Consider the following 21,095-nt stretch of genomic DNA (forward strand, 5'->3'; position numbering starts at 1 on the left):
CACTGAATTGTTATGCAATGACAGTAAGCAGTTGCCTTATTATTTTTTCATTTTCAGGATCTTGGAGAAAGTCTGTGATACTTGTGGTCCTTCCTACTAATGACGGGTATGATCTTAGCACTAGGTTGAAATAGGTAACTATGTCCTTTGTGATGTCTCTACTGTGGGACACCATAAGTGACTTTCAAATAGGGTCTCGGTGTGGAAGGAACTAGGGTACTGTATCTTATTTCAAATTATGTGTCCTTGGTCAACATTTGTCCTACTTTTCTTATCAAGGCTTTTTAGCGTGCCTCAGTCCAAAGTTCAAAATGAACAAACTATGTTGTGGCTTCTAAGCAAAATCTTCTTCTTCACCGTGTAACTAGGGTGCACAGAGTGTCCGTTTTTATGTCTGTATCCCCTTTTTTGCTCAGAGGAATGTTCAACAAGAAGCCACAATCTTTTGGCAAAAGTTCTTTGTCTTTACTTTGCTGGTCATGCGTCCTTTTTCCCCGTCATGGATTTCGTCTGCATGTGCTGTGGTTCTTCCCCATTGTTCGTCGATTCCTCTCGTTGGGGTGCAGGCAGGGGGCTTTCTCCGATGTAAGGTTTGATGTCACAGAGAAAAATCCAAGCTCTCCTGCCCTGTTGCTTCACAGCGGACAGCGTGCAGTCCTCTATAATGAAAGAACCGTTGAATCTTGGTTTGTCCTACTTTTTCCTTGTATGATTTCTCACCAAGACAGTGTCACCAGGGAAGATGAGTGGAACAGGTAGACCTTGAACTGAGTCTGATGCAGTGTCTCCTGTGTTCTGTGCTGCGCTGAACCCTTTTCGTCATCGCTGCAGCTGGTCTGAAATTACAGTAAGGCAAGATGTCATACAGTTCAGATAGTTTTGCATTTCAGACCCTAAAACCTCTCCTGTTGACTGGGCATCACATCTAGCTCTGTCTCAGGGTGTGAGGGGAGTTCTCATTCTTCTTCCTGTGGCTATCTTGTGTGGCGTAAAATGATGGTCGGAGCCAGGTTGGTTCCGAAGAGCATATAGTGCCAATGGAAGGAAGTGCAACCATCTCCTCTTTAGAGTAAGCTTCAACTTGGCTATTCTCTCCTTCAACAAGCCATTGCGCCTCTCACATATCCCATTACCTTCCGGATGATACGCCGACGAGAACTTGTGCTTTATACCAAGCAGCAAGCTGATCTGCTCAAAAACTGTATTAACAAAGTGGGCCCCATTATGTGATCTCATGACTTCACACACCCCCCAGCTGGGAAACACTTCCCTCACAAAATGTTGCTGCACAGGTAGAGTCTGGGTGTGTACATAGACCTGCTTCTATCCATCTAGAGAATGGATACACCACAACAATTAAATATCTGTACCTGATGCATACTTGGATCATGTCGACGTAAACGACATGCAAGTGCTGAAAAGGCCCTTTTGGCCTGGGGATGACTCCTCTTATTACTTTTAATGTGTGCCCAGCAGTGAATTGCTGGCAGATTATGCAGTTCACCATAAAAAATGCAACATGCGCCGCTAAATTCGGTATGAACCAGTCTTCCGCGAGCGTTGCTGCTAGATTCTCTTTTGTCATGTGCGCCGGGTAATGTAACTGTTCCAGCGCTATTTTTAATAGGGCTACAGGCATTACTGGTTTACCAGTGCTGTCGTGTCAGTACAAGCTGTCAGAGGGGTTTAAAGGACACCCCTGATGTTTCCACAGGTTTTTCTCTTCCTGCGGTGCCTCCCCTTGGAGCTCCATTAATTGGGTTTGCCCTAGATAGTTATAGGCTTCAGAAGCTGCTCGAGCAACCATCATCCTTTCATTTGTGCACACCATTTCCACTTCCATAATCGTCTCACTTTTGGATGCCATATGCTTGGCTTCTGTGTCTTCTGCTTGGTTCCAGCATGAGACAAAATCTGTCCCCTTGGTGTCGGCCGCGCATTTCACGACGACTATGCCCACTGGCAGCTGTACTGCCTTAATCAGCCTGTCCAATAAGGCTGCGTGCCGTCCGCTCGGAGATAGCCCCTCCTTTTCCAGCGCGCTAAGCCTGCATGCACGGTTGACGTCACATAGGCGGAGTCACTATACACCATTACTTCCTGGTCTGCGTGATTCTCAATGGCGAGTATCAGCGCCAGTAATTCGGCAGCCTGTGCCGAATAGTGAGATGGTTCATGCACTAAGAAGTACGTGAAACTCTCCATTTGCTGTGTGCTTTATCACAGCAACGCCTGTGTGCCTGTGCCAATCACTTTGTTCGATTCTCGATGACCCATCAATAAAGGTGATCTCTCTTCCTGCCAAGGCATTTTCTTTCACCCTGGGAATTTCATCATAGAATTCTTCGTAGTTCGCGCAGTCATGTATCGGCTCTCCCTCAGTGATTGGTTCTGCGATGAACGTGGCTGGATTTACTATCTTACATTGGACTATTTTGATCAATGGGTTTGATATGATCACTTCATAAGCAGCAGCTCTCTGAGATGTCAACGTGCCCTTTGGTTTCTCTAGAATGGCAAATAGTGAGTGCTCGACGTACAACGTCATGGAGCATCCCATCACAATGGTTGTAGCTTCTCTATGGCGAACGCTGTGGCAGCTAAACTTTGTTCGCATGGGAAATGGACTCTCATTACTGGGTCCAGATTCACACTGTAGTATGCTAGGGGTTTGTAACCCAAGGAGGTATTTTGAGCAAGCACTGCCATCATGACGCTGCCATTTGTGTGTGAAAACAGGTAAAATTTCTCGCAATAATTGGGAATTCCAAGAACTAGAGCTGTACAAATTGCTCTCTTGAGTTCAGCAAACCCTTCCTCCATGGCTTCAGACCATTCAATCATTTCCTTTGTCATTTGGGCCTTCTTTAGAGCCTGAAGTAAAGGCTTAGTAAAAGAGCAGTAATCGAAAAACCCATGCTCTAACATAATTGCATAGGCCTAGAAGGCTCTGCATTATCGTGTGTGGCTTAGCCGTGTTCATTATGGCTTCAGCCCTTTCTGGGGTCACTTTCTTTCATTCATGTGATATCAACTGGCCTATGTACAGCACTTCTTGTTGACAATATTGTAACTATTCCTTGTCAACTGTATATCCTTTCTCAGCCAATATAGTCAATAGCCGAACAGAATCATGCCTGCACTGTTCTTCTGTGGTGCTGTAAATTAGGATGTCATCCACATATTGTAAGACGACACTTTCTAATGTAATATTGCTCAAATCCATCTGCAGGACTTTGTTGAAAATAGATAGAGACTCACAGTACCCTCTTGCAGCCTCGTGCTTTGCAGACGCATTTGTCTGAATGTGAATGACGTCAGATCTTGTGAGTCACGGTGCAACGGGATTGAGAAAAATGCATTTTTCAAGTCAATCACCGTGAAATATTTTGCCTGAACGGGTATATTACGTAGAATTATAGACAGGTTAGGGACTAAAGGGAACTCAGCCTCAACAATATCATTTATCGGCCTTAGATCTTGAATTAGACTCCAAGACCCCCCCTTTGATTTTTTGATAGGATACACTGACGTATAACATGGTGACTCTGATGTCACTAAAATGCCCTGGTCCATCATGGCAGAAATCCCTTCATCTGCCTCACTGGACATGGGATATTGTCTGGCTCTTGGTAGGATTGCTCCTGGTTTCAATTTAATTCGTACTTCTCCCACCCCCTTCAAGAGGCCTACGTCATAGGTCCGGTAATCCACATTGAGACAGGAACTTTAGCTATATCGTCATCAAAATATTCGGGACGTTTCAGTGCTTGCATCATTCTCTGAGGTACCTCTCTTTTGATCATTTTTACTCGATATCCTTCTTTGATGGCGATAATCACGCACCATTGTCTGCCCTCATCATTCTAACCGTCAACCAAAACCACTTTCCCTCGTACTGTGGCACTGTGTATTATTAAGGGAAATACTTGTCCCTCCTCCTCATGCATTGGTATTCTCAATCTGAATAAGAACTCATAAGGGGTTCGCATTACTTTATCTGCAAGGCCTGGCAATCCGACCATAAGCAAACGCATGCCATATGCGAACATTTCTGGCTCTAATGGTATGGCCCACATGGCTATGTGTCCTGAGTATGCTCTAAATATTTCACATACATTTGAGTAGTGCATTCCTGGAGTTGAGCCTACTATGCCCTCCTCCGTGAAGGAAATTATCATATTCAACTTTGTCATTAGGTCTCGACCCAAAATATTTACTGGGGTCTGACATGAGTATAATAAGGATACATTCATTTTGCACTCTCCTATGGAGACAGGGAGTGCGTTTGTAAAGGAAACTCGACTGTGAGCTCCTGTGAAACTCTGAGTATCTATGGCCTCGCTGAACAAGGAAAACTTGCCTTCACGTATGCACGAGCGTGTTGCACCCGTGTCTACTAGGAAGGAATAATCTTTGACCCCTATAACAACATCCACCCTAGGTTCCCTATAAGGGTCTGGCGTCACTGATAGGATAGAGCACATCAGGGTCCCCAGTGACCTGTCCTAGTTTATATACAAGTTTGCCCCACTGTGCACTTGTAGATTTTCCCCATTCCCATTGTTGCTTCCCCTTCCGGGGTTCTGGGTCTGCCCAGTGCTCATCGTGTGTGACACTTGCAACAGTGCCTGTTGGATTTGTCCTTGCGGAAAACTGCCCATGCTCTGAGATTGCACACTGTGCTGCGCTCGTGGTGCTTGTTGTTGCACCGTGTGATTCTGTGTAATGCCCTGTTGTACAACTGCAGGTGGATTTGCCATGCCTGCTCCCATCCCTTGGCCGTTCTGCATCATGCCTTGATTTCTGCATGTGTGCGCCAAGTGCCCTGTCATTCCACACAGCCAACATACTGGTGGTGGTCAGATTATTTGCCCATTTGACATATCCGGGTTTCCAGTTTGCATGTTTTGAAAGCCTCCCTGATTATTTTGGAAGCATCCCTGGCTGCTCTGCAATCCTCTTCCCCTAAATCCTCTCCCCCGTGGGTAAAATCCTACGTTACCCTGATTATTCTGTTGTGGACTAGCCACCTGCTGCATGTTTTGTTCAGCTGAGTTAGTTAGCATGGCTCCTTCAAGAGCATACTTTGATAGTTTCTTCTGCACCACTTTCGCTTCCTCACCCTTTCGAGTTGCTTCCTTCTTTCGATTCTTTTCCTGTAATGGTCTAAAATAATGTGTGATAGTCAACTGTATCTCAGCCGAAGGTTTAGCCTCAACTCCTACCAATTTCTTGAGTTGTTTCTGCACTGGTTCTGGCAATCCTTGGCACAATATATGGTAAAACACAGGTATGGGTTTTGTCCAAGATTCATGTGTTTCGAGCACCCACGTGTCTTGGAAATTCTGTATATAAATTAATGGATCTTCAGAATCCTTCATTTTTTGAGTCATTGTAGCTCCCATATCGGAGTATCTGGGTAAAGTACGCATAGCGTTTTCTATACTGCTGCTCTGCAATTGTTAAATGGCTCTCCGTCATGAGCGGTATTGATTGTGGTTACGCCAGAGTACCCTGCCCGTGCCCACACATTGTCTACTCTCTCACCAAGTATGGCGATTAGGAGACACTTAATGTCCCCTGTGGCTAACGTGTTTCCCCCTCTCATTTTTTCTAACTCATGTATCCATTTTCCAGCTCCCGATGTCAGCATTGGAAGCTTGATTTTCAAGTTTTCCCGATCCATGTGTGGCCATGGAATATATTGTGGTCTTACTCTCCCCTTCTCTAATAGAGGAAACTGGAATGCATAGCCCTCTTTTTCTTCTCTCATTGTTCTCCATTCTATAGCAGGGGTAACATTCCCGCATCACCGTCTATCTGGCAATGTCCTTAGCCTGTCCACATAGGGCGGTGAAGACACCCCCCTCTGACCGTGAGACACTTCTTCATGTCGGTCAGACTGTGTGGTTGACTCTGATGCCCTCGGTGCAGACTCGCTAGTATCTGACCATCATATCCCTTCTTCTCTTGGGAGATGTCCTTCATTCTGTCTCCCTCCTTCTCTTTCCTCGCGCTCCTTTCCTTCGGAGACGGACATTATGTGTTCCCAATTTATGCAACTTCTTGTATCCTCTTTATTCCTACTTATTTCTAGTCTATCCAGGGATAGGTCTTTATTCCCACTACTTCGGGTGACATCCTCAGTGTCATACAGTTGAGTGCTTTCCAAGCGCTCGTCTTCCCCCTCTCCTTGGGGTATTTGTTGTAGCCCCATTTCATCACATATTTTATCGATCGTTTCTCCGATGCTTCTGGTGCCGAAGTCATCGTCAATATTCACCCTACACATACCTGGTACTGAATTGTACGCAAGAAAAAATTCTTCAATATCTTCCCAGTCTCCAACTGGATCAGGTTTTTTAACTTCCCTCTCCAAATATTCAAGAACCTGTGCTCTCTTTCTTCACTTACGTTCCATATCGTCATCAAATTCTTTGTGCTTCCTCGCCTCTTCTCTGACTCTATCTTCTTCCTTTCTCTTTTCATTTCTACATTCATCTGCCCTTCGTATTTGCTCATCTATCTTTCTTTTTATTCTTTTCTAACGTATCGTTTGCTCTTCTTCTAACCTTTGCTTTTTCTGCCTGTCTTGATCGTAGGCTGCTCTTGGGTTGCGATCGAGCTGTTTTTCTTGCTCCTCGCGATATAGCTGCTCTCGCCTTTGTCTGTCTTTCCTTCTTATCCTTTCATCTCTTAATTCCTTTTCTTTCCCCTTTCTCTATGTTTCATCTAACCTCTCCTTTTGTCTTGCGTCATCAATGCCTTTACCATCGAATTTCAATAAAATGTGTCCTCCCATCCATTTGTCCTTTGCGAATGCTATCTCATCAGTTCTGTCTCCGCTCCCTTTCCATTTCTTCCCTTCTCTCTCCTTGTCAGGAGATGCACTTGTCTGTGCCTGGTCTTTCTTTTCATCATCGCGCCTCCCCTTGTCCTTTGGGACTGTGGAGGTAATATTCTTATCCTTCCCTTGATTTTCATCACTACTATGTGTAGGTGACTCATATGCTGGGTTGCTGTACCCCGTGGCTGCTTTAAGTTCCCCCAACGGGTGTAATCCCTCGACCTTACTTCCTTCATCTTTCGTTTCAGGTGGGGCAGGTGGCGCGGTAGGCGTCTCACCCCCCTCAGTGCATACATTAAGTATCCAATCTGTTAGCTGCTCTTCCTCCTTTACCTGTTCGTAAATTTTCCACAATTCAAGAATAGCAAGCTGTTTTTCTAACTTCTTGCCCGCATATGTGGCATGCAAATATGTTGTCATATGGTGTAAGACGGCTTTAGATAAAGACCCATTTTGTGGCCACGGCATAAACATCTTATGGGCAGTACCTTTAACCCAATCAGTGCTATACTTCTTTAGCTTGGGTGTGTTTTTTGGCAATTGCTTGCATAAGTGTGCTAATGGAGTTATGTCTTCCATGTTTAAATCTGTTCCCTTTCCTCTTATATAACACTTGCCAATGCTTTTGTGTGGCTTAAACAACTTGTGACAATATGAGCGAGCACCAAGCACTGCAAGCTCCAATCCAAATTTTCACAAACAATTTTACATATTCCAATTTATTCAAAAACATCAATTCGTGTGCGATTCCATCTCAGCTATTGAATCGCAGAAAAAATGTTTTAATCAGTTCTCTTAAAAATTTTCACATGTGACGTCAAGACAGACGCTTAACAGACTAGACAGACACCAGCTGGACACAAATATCTCTGCCTCTAATCATGACCCCTTTATGGCGTGTAAACGAACCCCTTTCACAACATCTTTAAACATTGTGGTAGTTATTTGTTCCCCATTATGGGGGACTCTGGGTAAACGTTTCTTCTGGCCACTATATTTAAAGCGCAAGAATAAGGCAAATCCTCTCACTTCTCAGGTGACTGCCCTGGTAACCTCTCTCTTCTCGGGTGTCCACCCTGGTAACCTTTATTTATTTAATTATTCTCAAGTCATTATCCCCTTCTATATATATATATATACAGTCTTCTCTACTTCTAACTATATTTTGTTTTCCCTCCTTCCTCCGTTACCTTTTCCCCTTACTTGTTTTAAGGCATGCACTGTTTGCCAAAGCACTACATTTTTGTTTCACTCACCATTCGCATTGTTCGTCTCTGGACCCTCGGGATCACCGCCTTCGTTACCGCCTTTTTCAGCTTTTCACCCGATCAGCTGCCTGTAGGAATGGGAAGGGATGTGTTGGGAAAACAGGTCGCTTCAGGCCCTGACTGCAGTTTTCTTGCTTACACTACCATTGTCTACAGGGAGCTTCACGGTCTACTCAGCCAAATGGCAAAGGACTCGTGATATTGCCGAAGACCTAGAGTTACTTTATGTCGACGGTCAATAGGTGCCTTACTTCAATCAATAATCAATAGTCGATAAACCATTCGATCTTTGCTACCAAGTGTACCGAGAGGACCCCGGCTGGCGCATAGAGTCGGGGTTTGCTCTGCAGTACTTTAAGTTGAGATAGCTGCACCTCGAGATGGATGGGGGTGCAGGGTCTCTTAATCCAACACCAATCAATGACAACTCAATGGTTTGGCAAAGGGGAGTCCGTTTAATGACAAGTACAAAAAATGGGGAAACATGGAAATCGACAGCAGTGCGACAGCCCGTCTCGCTTCAACTCCCTCGAACTTCATACAAAACATAACTTTTATACTTAAAACATAACATAATCTGACGTGTAACACTCAAAAGTTAACATGCTATTCTATTGGTTGAGAAAAGGAAACTTTAATATAGATGCTAAATCTGTATATGGTAACGGAGTGAGGGGATTGGGTAAATACTGTCAGGTGGTCATGGAAGCCCTTCATTCATAAATGATTACTGTAAACGTCACTAAAAGTACAATGTCTCATTGGTTCTACTAACTATAGGACCCTAGATTACTTGGTCCACTGTGATTGGGTTGGGATCAACCCCATGCATAACTCTCCACTTTGCCTAGCAGCACGCAGAATGGTCAACCAGGTGCAGGACTTCGCTTAGCTCACCCTGCCTTCCTTCAATCAATAATCACTTTATGGGCTATGTGTCAATTAGTTCACTGTGGTTGGCCCCGAAACTGCATCTTCTGTCTGGTAAGGTTTTGATATCTCTGTCTGGGCCGTTGCCAGGCGTAGGTATGAAACGTGCCTCCTTTCGCTCAGCTGGGCACGTGCTAGTACACCATGGATTTGCCTCGTTTCTCTCCATTTGTGCATTTGATTTTCGTTTCACCCTGCCACTTGCATTCGCTTTCTTATCTCAATTATTCAGAGGCAGGATATTCGGTTCTTAGCTTCAATTAAAAGTAGCTACTGTCTACAGCTTCTATCTATGTGACCTCGGCTTCCCTGGAACGAGCTGCCTGTGCCGAGTTTCGATTCAGCCTTTTTCCTCTTGATGCTAGAATATGAAACTTCTTGCGTTTGGCCTGTAATAACCTGGGTTGGTTCTGCTTTTTATGCAAAGTGGACCCGCACTTATAATATTGTACTTCGTTTTGAGGTAGATTACGTACAATGGCGCTTGCCGCTCTATTGTTCTACTTAGCATAGCAAGCCGCACTTGTTTCTTTAGCTTCTTGCGGTTCCAAGCATATGTACAGGCATTAGCTGGTTGAATATCTTCATCATGCTTTCAGCTTAAGCTCTCTTGTATTGCAACAATGTTCTCTTCTTTTAGTTTCACGATATCTTTATTCCTGGCATTTTGTCTCTTTGTGTCATCCTTGGGTCGTCATGTCTTCTATCTGTATGTTAGTCCCGGCCCTCGTGACGTCACCATTCACCCTCCATTAAGGATTTTCTGGTTTCTTCCATTACAGTACTTAAACAATATTCATTTCGTTTAATTTTCTGGTAGGGTTTTCTCAATGGGTACCTTACTGCCCATGGTTGTGTGGTTATTGGTACTTCAATAGGTATTGTTCTTCTGATAGGTACTGGGCCGAGCCCTAATGCACTCTCTGCTGGTTTATTTGCACATCCTACGTCACATATTTCGGTGTGAAAGTTCCTGGTACTTCAAAATGGGCGACTGGAGCGCAGGCTATATTTGGGACCTCCTTTACACTCAGATGGAATAGTGAATGATAGCAAACATCACACCTAGACACAATTGCAAGGACAGCAATGACAACTAACTAATCCACTAACAATTTCATCCCTCTGCATACACCTCTCAAACTCCAACCAAACACAACCACAAGCCTAAAACACAGCAACCCGCACAAACTTCACTACACTGCAACAACAAAACAAACCACACATAGGCTTGCACAACAGCACACGACAACTACCGACTGTAAAACCCCCCAAGCCCAGCCAACGGACCCACCGGGCTGAGGCTGCCAACAGCACATCACTGCTCTCTTACACTTTTCCAGCTTATTCCCACTAACTCACCACCCCTTCTCCCTTTTTCCGAGCCGCCAAAGCACCAGGGGACCACTCCGGAGGTGATCGTGCGCGGTACAAACATCCTTTGAAATTAACATTAACATTAGCAGACGAATCTGCACAGGCACCACACAGGAAAAAGGAAGACTTGGAAGGCCATAAAGAAGGAGACAAAGCCAGAGAAAAAGCCAGGGCCTCACTAGGTCAGAAAGACACAAATAAATAAATAAACAAACAGCGACTAGCGTTTTTGCCTGGCTGGCAACATAACAACGTGAGGTTTGCTCACCCCCTAATGCTTTGCAAAACCTACAAAGAGTGTTGTTTTCTGGCAACACTACCAATGATGGAAATGGGACAAATGTACTGGGCAACGCACTCATACTTGGAGGGGAGGAGGAGCTGTCAGTGGGGAGGGAGCGGGCTGATACTGACGATTTGCATAAAAGCAAAGAGAATTATGGGAACGGAATTTTCAATTTGAAACATATCTTATTCTGATTCAGTAAGAAACCCTTTTCTAGCGAACAATGGACACGCTACTCACCCTTATAAGACAACCAACTCTACATTGCAGGACATATATACCAGTCTGGACACACTTTACAAGAACCTACAAGTATATGAGGCTTTGGCTTTGACTGTATTAAATTGTTCATGCCAGCTAACTGAATGTGTCTGTTGAAACACGGATTGCTTGTACATGTGATAACTTGACTTCAGGACACATACTTCCTGTTCTGACGCCGAGTAGTCACATGTACAAAACAACCTGCGCTTCATTCAGCAGACTGCTTTCAAAAGACTCAGCAATGCTGCAGATTCTTCTAAAAGCATGCAACCCGCACTTCATCGAGAAGACTGCTTTCTTTGTTGTGTGAGTGTCGTGCGCAAGCCCCTGGGTTGGGAGGACAGGGTGGCAAGACGTGTTTTTCCGGAACCCCGCTCCATCGTGTTCTGGCCAATTCTCTGCACTGACCGACGCTACAATGCATGACCAGTGGGCTCTACAATGCTCAGTGCAAAGCGCATAGATTACCAGTGATACATGGCGCTGGCGCAGGAAAGCATCCAAAGACTATTCTGTAAAGAACCCATAAACTGGCTTCCACTGTGAGAAAGAAAGAAGGAAAGTGAAAAAGTGGTGAGGCGAACAGCGTCCGTACTGTAGCCCGGGTCACTTGCCCAAGTACCATAAGCTTGAATCATACATTGCGCTACAAGATAATATCAGTACGTAGTTGCTTTACCGTGTTATCTTAATCTGTTGTGGTCATTTATTGCATTAGTGTGTTACTTTGGGAATGATATTTTAGCTTGTTGTGTTGCCAAGCCAATCTTCTTTGGAACCATACGAGGGTAATTATACTAGCCTATTACTTTAATGTATTGTGTTGACTCATTAGCTTGTCTCCATCTGTGTGAGTGATGCAGCATTTTCCATACAAAGTGTAATAAGCATGGCCTTGCCGCATCGCGGCTCTTGTTTAGCTTCCTTTCCCCTCTTCTGTGTTCCCGCCCACCTCCCAGCCCACCCCCGACAGCTGATTGGGCGCTCTGCCCGAGGCCTGAACAACCAGTAGGCCTACCCACGCTCGACGCCACAGTAACATCTTTTCTCCATCTGGGTGAGTGATTTAACATCTTGTGTGCTCCCTGCAGCATTGTTTCAATCAAAGTTTAATTAGCATGCCCTAGCTGCATCACGGCTCTTGTTTAGCTTACTTGCCCTTCTTCCTTTTCCCGTCGCATTCAGACAGATTGGCTCAGGAAGCAACACCTCACATATAGGCAAAAGATCCACCTTTTACTCACAGCAAAAGGTTTTTACCCCCCCCCACCCCTATCACAAACCTTATAGCTACTGCCTGCATTGCTATACTCAGGGCTTTACGTGGGGTAAGAAATCGAAGGGGAGGCCCTCATTTGGGGCCATGACTTGTGGGATGGGCATGGCCTAACAAAAGTATACAAACCATAGTAAGGTATGCAAACAAATATATAAATGCATGTAAGCATTCATATATTTGTATGCATACCTTACTATGTTTTGTGTAATATGCAAGCCATCTTTTAGAAACATAGGAATAGGTAATATATTTCTATGTTTATAAAAGATGGCGAGAAAAGTACACAAACCATAGTAAGGTACGTGCATAAAAATATAACATTTATATATTTATGTGCATACCTTATGGTTAGCGTACTTTTCAAGCCATCTTTTTCAAATATTTCTATGTTTATAAAAGATGACTTGAAAAGTACACTATTCAATCCATCTTTTATAAAGCTTTGCCGACAGACAAAGCCTGAGGTATCTTAGTCCATCGGCAAAGCTTTATAAAAGATGGCTTGAATTGTGTACTTTTCAAGCCAACTTTTATACACCTCGAAATATGTCGAGGTGTCCCCAGGTTCGCAGAGGGTTAAAAATGCCTCAGCGACCAGGGAAGGGGGAACAAAGGGACAGTAACAATGACTGACAATGGCTGTGGCTGGCTGGCACTTCTGTCAGCTTGCCTGACTTAATGGTGGACGCATCTTCTGTCGCTGCTTGCGGCCGTACCAGGATAATGTGGCCTGACAACATTGTGGTGGGACCAGGGAGTCCCAGCAGGGCCCCAGCTCATGCCCACTTTTAGGAGACTGACAGGCCTAGTCCTGGCTGGCCCTGGCCCACTTAAAGCACTGGCTATACCCCCATCTAGGTGTTTCTCCTACTATCCAGGTGTCCCAAATCTAGGAGCTACTGCATTTTACTGTCTACTTTTGTATGCCCAGTTATGCGTCTCTCCCACTATCCAGTTGTCCCAAATCTAGGGGCCTCTGTATTTTACTGTCTACTGTTGTATACCCAGTTAGGCACCGCTCCATCTATTCAGGTGTCCCAAATCTAGGTGCTACTGTATTTTACTGTCTACTGTTGCAACCCTCTTTAGGCTTTTCTCCCCTATCCAGGTGTCCCAAATCCAGGTGCTAGTGCATTTTACTATCTACTATTGCAACCCCCATTTAGGCGTCTCTCCTGCTATCCAGGTCTCCCAAAACTAGGTGCTACTACATTTTACTGTCTACTTTTGTTATGCCCATTTAGCTATCTCTGCCTTTATCCAGGTGTCCCCAATGTAGATGCTACTGCATTTTACTGTCTATTGTTGCAACCCCCTTTTGGGTGTTTCTCCCGCTATCCAGGCATGCCAGATCTGGGTGCTACTATGTTTTAGTGTCTACTGTGGTACCCCCTTTTAAGGGCACACTCTCCTCTATCCAGGTGTCCCAAATCCTGCTCCTACTGCCCTGACCATGTGAACGAAGGTCAGTTAAGTACCCATCTAGTGTTGTATCCCAGTTGGGTGTGTCCCCTCCCTCTACTCAGCCACATAATCTGATGTACCCCTCCCTCAGGTTAGACACCATGCCACTCACTGGAAAAATCAGAGCAGCAACTCTTACCCTCTGCCTCGTGCAGCTTCCTACTCATCTCCATACTCTCTGGCTACAAGAAAAACTTTGCAGACACACTCTATGAGGATCTGACATCCAACCTCAACCTCCATCCAACACTTACCAACCTAGTGGATTTCAACATCTGGTTTGACTCATCCTCAAACCCTCTGACCCAATCCCTCACAGATTACCTCCAAGCATTCAACCTGACACAACGCTCACACCGGAGGTCACACCCTTGATGCGTCCTTTCGCACCGCCAACATATACACACCGCGCCCACACCACCTACCATGGAATGATCGTGCAGCAATCTTCTTCTCTGTATGACTGACTACTGTGGGCTGCGCCCACGGTCACCCCGTCCTTCGCCAACCGCCACACCTCTCACTCTACTATGGAATAAAATCGTTATGACCCCCAGATCTAGCCAACTCCCTCCTCAACTCTCTCCCAACCCTAGCCCTCCAAGAAGGGCCACCCCTATCAAACTCTTCGACCTCTGGCTCTCGAACACCCTCACACTTCTAAGCACTACAAAACTGACATCACAGAGATCAAGATCCACACAAAGGTGGTACGCCCACAACCTCAAATCACTTAAAACCATCAAGTACCATCTGGAATGGACCTAGACAACCATCCCTATAGCCCAGAACAAATCTGCCCTAGCAAGACCAACCAGAGCATACAGACTGAAAATCAGAAAACCCGAGAAAGCACTATATGGGAACAGAATCTTAAACTCTCACAACCTGAGCAAGGAACTGCATAGAATCATTTCTGAATTCAGCTCCCCTGCCTGCTCTAACCCCTCTCCCTCCCATCTCCCAATCCCTATGTGACACCTTATCATAACACTTCCACAATGTCGCTATCGACAGACGCTACATCATCATCTATACATTGGAACACATGCCCCCACCCACAGCCGGACCCCCCTCGAAACCTTTCATCAATATACACCTTCTCCTCTTTCTCTCCAATCTGACAACAGGAGTTCCTCTCGCTCCTAGCACAAAGCCGCCCATCAGGCTCCCCTAAGGACCCTTGCCCGCCCACCCTCCTCAAACACATCCTAACCTCAACCTGTGCAGGCAGTATCGCCCACTCAATCCTCAACCACTCTCTAACATCATAAATATTCCCAGAAGACCTAAAAGCCTCCTATATCAAACCCCACCTCAGAAAAACTAGACTCGACCCACTCCTCCCCTAGAACTACCGGCCAATCTCCAACACTTGCTTCATGGCCAAACTCATGGACCGCACAGTGTACAAGCAAGTAGGCATTTTCACTGAAGCCAGCAAGCTCCTGGACCCTGCTCAATCTGGTTTCAGACTTCTCTGAGGAACAGAATCCTCCCTAGTGCCCATCTGTGACGACCTTAAAAGAACAGTGATGCAGAAGGCTGCACTGTACTCATTCTTATTGACTTCTCAGCTGCCTTTAATACCATCCTCCTAGAGCGGCTACTTTCATCAAGAATCAAAGACACAGCCCTCTCTTGGATCTCCTGTTTCTTCTCTAATTGCTCACAAATCATGTTCCTCCACCCATTAACGTATACCTCACAAACAGTAACAAAATGGGTCCCACAAGAAGCATTCCTATCTCCCCAGCTCTTCAACATCTATCTAAACCCTCTGCGTGGACTCATCCACTCCCACAATCTTACCTGCTACAACTATGCAGATGACACACAGGTCATCCTTAAAATCCAGAAATCACTACACCCCTACCGTCCAGATCTGTCATCATGCTTCTCGGATATTGACTACTGGATGACGACCAACCACTTCATCTTCAATCCTGGGAAAACTGAAATCCTAGTCTGTGGGACAACATTGCTCCTCCCACAACCTGTTCCGTGACCACAATCCCTAGGCCCCGTACCGGCAACATCCACCTCGGTGACAAACCTTGGATGCACCTTGGACACAGATTTATTCCTCTCCTGACACATCAACTCCATTTCCAGTATCTGTTTCTTCCACCTACGCATCCTCAGGAGTATCTTCCCTTACCTGACCTATCTTCACTGTTTCTCTGCCATAATCTCCATCAACCTCTCCTGCTTAGACTACGCAAATTGCCTTTACCTAGGCCCACTAGCGTTTTAGCTAAGGAAACTGCAAAGAATCCAAAATGATGCAGCCCGCCTGCTCATTAACAAACCTCCCAGAGATCACATCAGCCCTACCTTTTCATCGACCCACCACCTTTAAAGCCATGTGCATCACCCACCGGCCCATCCACAACACTGGGCTGGAATTCCTTCAAGACAAAGTCACCCACTACCACTCCTCAAGGACTTTCGGATCTTGCACAACATCTCTCCTAGTGGTCCCACATTACAACTCCCCCACACTGGGCAGATCCTCTTTCTCCATACATGTGCTGATCATCTGGAACTCCCTACCCCTGCACATTCAAAATATTGACCATAACCTGGCATTCAGAAAGGCCCCAAAATCTGGATTTGCCCTCCCTCCTCTTGAAACCCTCTGCCACTCTACACTCTCGAAAGGTGCACGAAAACGTTGACCCAAACACAACAACACGTCTACACCACCAGTGCCGGCAGCGTTCGCAGTGGCACACCATGACAAACTCGTCCTCCCTAAATAAAACAACACTCCTACCCACCAATACCCCACAGATGTTGGCAGCATTCTAAGTGGTACACTGCAACAAACTATAGTCCTCCCACACATGCCGCTCCCTCATCCCTATGTACCCCTCCCCCACTGCTCAGACTTTCATTCCAGGGAGACCATTAATAGTGAGACCAGCCAATCACATTGGACCAAGAAAATGAACACTGCAGTCAAACTCCATCCAAACCTACGGTAGGTATACCTTAAACCACATCTGTGGACACAGGCTACAGGCCACAGGCACGGCCACCCAGCACGCGGCACCACTCTGAAGTTGGGAAACACACTCCGAACAAGAAAGCAGATGGTTATCATGCCAATCCTCTAGCGGAAAGAATAACAATAGCGGAACCACCGGAAATTAAGGTAAGCAGCCTCTAAACTATTGTATACAGACACTCAAGTCTCTATATATGCCTGCTATCAGCAAATAGAGCACAAGCATAGGGAGTGAAAGAATTAATACATCTTTTCACTCATTCCTCTCAGGATCTGACACCCGGTATCAGCAAAGTTTGGTGAGACCCAAAGTTTTTTTGAAGTAAAGAATCAAAATAGGATAAGAAATATTTTTGGAAGATAAAAAAGGTGCTGAAACTATTACAGCAAAACTACAATACACAACAAATGTGAGTACTAATTGAAAAAATAAGAAAGAGCAAATATAATGGTCCCACTAACAAAATGTACTATCGGTGCAACTGACTGCATTCTGCAAAAAACAGAGAAATACGTATTCTGTGAAAACATCTGTACAATTATGAGTTTTTTCTGCCTTTACTATAATGAGCAACTCACATTGATCTTTTCCATTATTTGAAATCTAACCACTGTTTTAATTTGTAAACTTTAATTTTCTTTGAAAAATGATTTGAATTGCAACACATCTTACTATATATCTAAGCTATGCCTTTGTTTGTTAACATTTCAGTTGAATTTAATTTAAACCCAAAATGGGATCATCCCTCCTGAGGATCTGTCACACAATGAAATGGTAGCGAAACATGTGTAGAGGGCAAGATATTTTGTCTTTTAGACAACTATTAAAACTAACTTTTGCAAAAACAAACAAGTAGTCTGGACTCAAATGTTTACATCAAACAAACAAGTGAATTGTGAATTCAAAGGCAGAAACTACCAACATTCAATCTTAGCGCGCACAAACAAAGATTCATATTTTTGGTTAATTATTTCAATCCTCTTCTGATCAGCCTCAGAAAAAGAACATAAGTGCAGAAGCTTCACCAAAAAAAGTTCTTCGAAATCAAAAACAAAAAGCAAACAAAATTTCTAAATACAGTCTAAATAACAGTGTTTGCCAATCTTGTTGTTCCAAGACTGACTTAATTTAGGACCGGTCCTCCTTGTGTAAGACCCCAGCTGAGAACAAACCATCAACATGGTCGACATGGCGGAACAGTCAGCCAAACACGCTCAATCATCGTCCTAAAATGATAAAGGAGAGTCCAGCCAGTTAGCTCCAAGAAACCCCACACCACCCAAGGTCCATAACACCAGAATGAGTGACGCCAGGGAGTGTGTGGAATGCAGGTTGCTGAATAAGAGGAGGTGTCTGTGTTTTGCACATAGGGGGTGCACATCAGGTGCCCAATAATTCCTTATCTGTCCACTGTTCTGTTTGATTTGTGCTTTCCCAGGTGTAATTAAAAGCGTAACTTCTTGCCCCGTATGTGCTCTTTTTTTACTACAATTTTTTATATGGTGTGATCAGAGGACCCCTGTATGCATTTTTGGAGGCCCCAGCGAGCTCCTCAGTCCTCCCAGTTAGCTGAAGGTATCCAAACCGCCCCCCAGGGGGTAGGGGGCTGGCGACCACAGATCTGATCAACACGCATCAACGGAGAGACCCTGCAGATGCTGAGTTCACAAAGGTCTTCCAGGTCCCGTGCGCCACCCAGGCTCAGTGGGAGGGGGAGATCGTACTGGAGGCTTGGTGCTGAGGGACTCAGGGGTCTCCATGATGTGAGTATAACCATGCAAGAACATGCTGTATCATGCTACCATGCACATCGCAGGGAGGATACATTTTATATGGTGTCTGACACTTCCTCAAGGAGGTAGGATGATCAGCCGAAGTAGTACTTAGAAAATAGTGTGTGTCAGCAGGGTTGGTCGAAGGTGGGTTCACACCTGCTTTAGGCGGGGGTGGTACTAGTGTGTGGTGAACCCCGTTAGATGGGAGTTGTGTGTAGTATCAGTGATTGACAAGTTGCGTAATTGGGGTGAGAATGGTTATAGACTTTGTTGTATTTTTTGAAGATCTAGAGAAGGACATACGTGTGGTAATGAGCTAAGGGCCCTTGGAATGTGCTTTTGATGATGGATGGGATTACACCAGAATAATTCCCAATAACCAGACAAACTCAAGAAGAAGGCAAGTTACTGTTTTATTAACAATAATCTAAAACAGGGAGGTTACAACGACCATCAACGGACGTACGCTCAGTCGCTCAATGATTTCCACAAAAAATACACTTCATATACTCCATTGTGCATCAGAGTGACATCATACTATGTGGCATTGGTGAAAAATCTATCAATGGTTGGGATTGGTTAAAGGAAACATCTAGATATACAATCCTGTGACAAGAGACCACAATTTGATCCTGTCTGCAGCTTTTAAATGCTTTAAATGAATTAAAACTTGGCATCCATTGTGTTTTTTCTTGCAACTTAACATGAAAGGATTCATCCACCGCACACTTGCCGTCTTCAGAGTAGATAGCTGACCTCTATTTCTAGTATCTTGACTTCAGACCAGACAGCCTGGCCGTGCAGCTTCACTAGAGTGCTATTCTGCTGCAACACAGTTTTTCATTCCAGTTTCTTGGTTTCTGGCTTATTTATTTCATGATACAAATGTCCAGTTTCTGTACAATGGCGGCTTCGCCTGCATTCTTTTGACTACTCATAGCTAGCCTATACAATGACTTGATCTACCTTGCGTTTCAGCGTCTGTACATTTATTGAAGTTCTGTTTTCTGCAGCACCTTGTTAACATATAATCTTCTTCTTTTCCACTTTGATTGTCCACTCAATTCTGTACTTCATCATTTGTCTTCTAGGATCCATACATTGTCTTCATTCATTATCTCGAGACATCAACCACACTTTCTTATGACATCATCAGTTCATTTTCTTAGCTCTTTTTCATACTCCTTCTGGGAGTTCCTCCTGTAGGTTGTCATCAACTTGAGAATACATTCAATCTGAATGGATATCTTCTTCCAAATACTTGCTGTGGTATTGGCACGAGAGCTGGTGGCAGGCAAGGCTTGGTCTCATGTCTCCAATACAAAGGAGGTAGGGGCGGGATCTCCTGCAGATGTATACATCTGCTACTTGACATTCCCCCCTCTGGTCGAGTCCTCAACCACCTCCTCAGGTTTTCCTGCTTCTTTGTATCTTCTCTTGATGAAGGGATACTTGGGTATCCATATCTTTGTCACCCCCCACAGTGTGCCCGCTTTTTTAATGAGTTCATCCACACTCCAGGTCATGAAACAGCACTCTTAATTTGGCGTACACAAGACCCAATGTCCCACGTAATTCTTATGATCCTTTGGATACCAGACTTTTGTTCCTTCAGGTGCCACAATACTTGCTTTTATGTAGTCTCTGATGGCACTGATGGCACTATCTGTCAGCACATTGCCTTCTGGTTCATCCTTTGCGTCAATCATGATCTTCACCCCCCCTGTCTTCTTTGCGGTTTTCTGGCATTGTCCAATTATTATCCTTATCATAAAGAATCCAAATATTATTTTCACCAATATTGTTCCAAGGAACTTCAGTAAGTTTGCCATCCAATATGGAATCCATGAAAACAGGAGTGAGAACCAACTGTCTTCTCTAATGGCCTCTGTCTCATCCACCATTTTTACATGTAGATCTGTCAACATTGATATGACCTCTGTCAAAGTCACATTCTAGCCGTCATTAGATGCTATGAATGTACATGATGGACCAATCTCAGCGCACACACCTCCTCCCATTGCTGTAATCATGTCGAGGATATATCTGTTCTGGAGGGTCATCAACCTAATGGCCCTCAGGTCTTCTTTTATGGCATTCAACCCTTTTATAATGGCATTGATTGTTTGAAGCAGTTCCCACCTGGTGATCTGTAGCTATTCTGCATTCACCAATGTTTGAAGTCCAGGCATGAAAATCACTGCAGTACTACTGAACCGTTTGTGCTCATCAGGAATTTCTTCATAAACCGTCATTGATTTTTGTGAGAAATAATTCCCTCTCTTCATTTGCCGGAATTCTAGTGATATTCTTTTTGTCATGTGCTTGTCAACTTTTGGATATCCTTTAATCTTCAGGTCACTCTGTGGAATTACCAATGCTGGAACATGGATATGTACCAAAGAACAGACTCCATCCCAATTCCTGGGCCGTTTCATATATGCTCTAATTCTGCAGACCCAATATAGGTCCATTAAGACAGCTGTCCCTCTCCTCATTCCTGGAACATCAATTATGTTCTTGCACCCTTTATTATGTCCAGCGTGATTTGTTCCCTTGCTCCGAAAGCACAGTGTTGCATCAACCAA

This window comes from Ambystoma mexicanum, chromosome 1p (assembly GCF_040938575.1).
Source record: "Ambystoma mexicanum isolate Mex_15411 chromosome 1p, UKY_AmexF1_1, whole genome shotgun sequence".
In the NCBI taxonomy this organism is placed as follows: Eukaryota; Metazoa; Chordata; class Amphibia; order Caudata; family Ambystomatidae; genus Ambystoma; species Ambystoma mexicanum.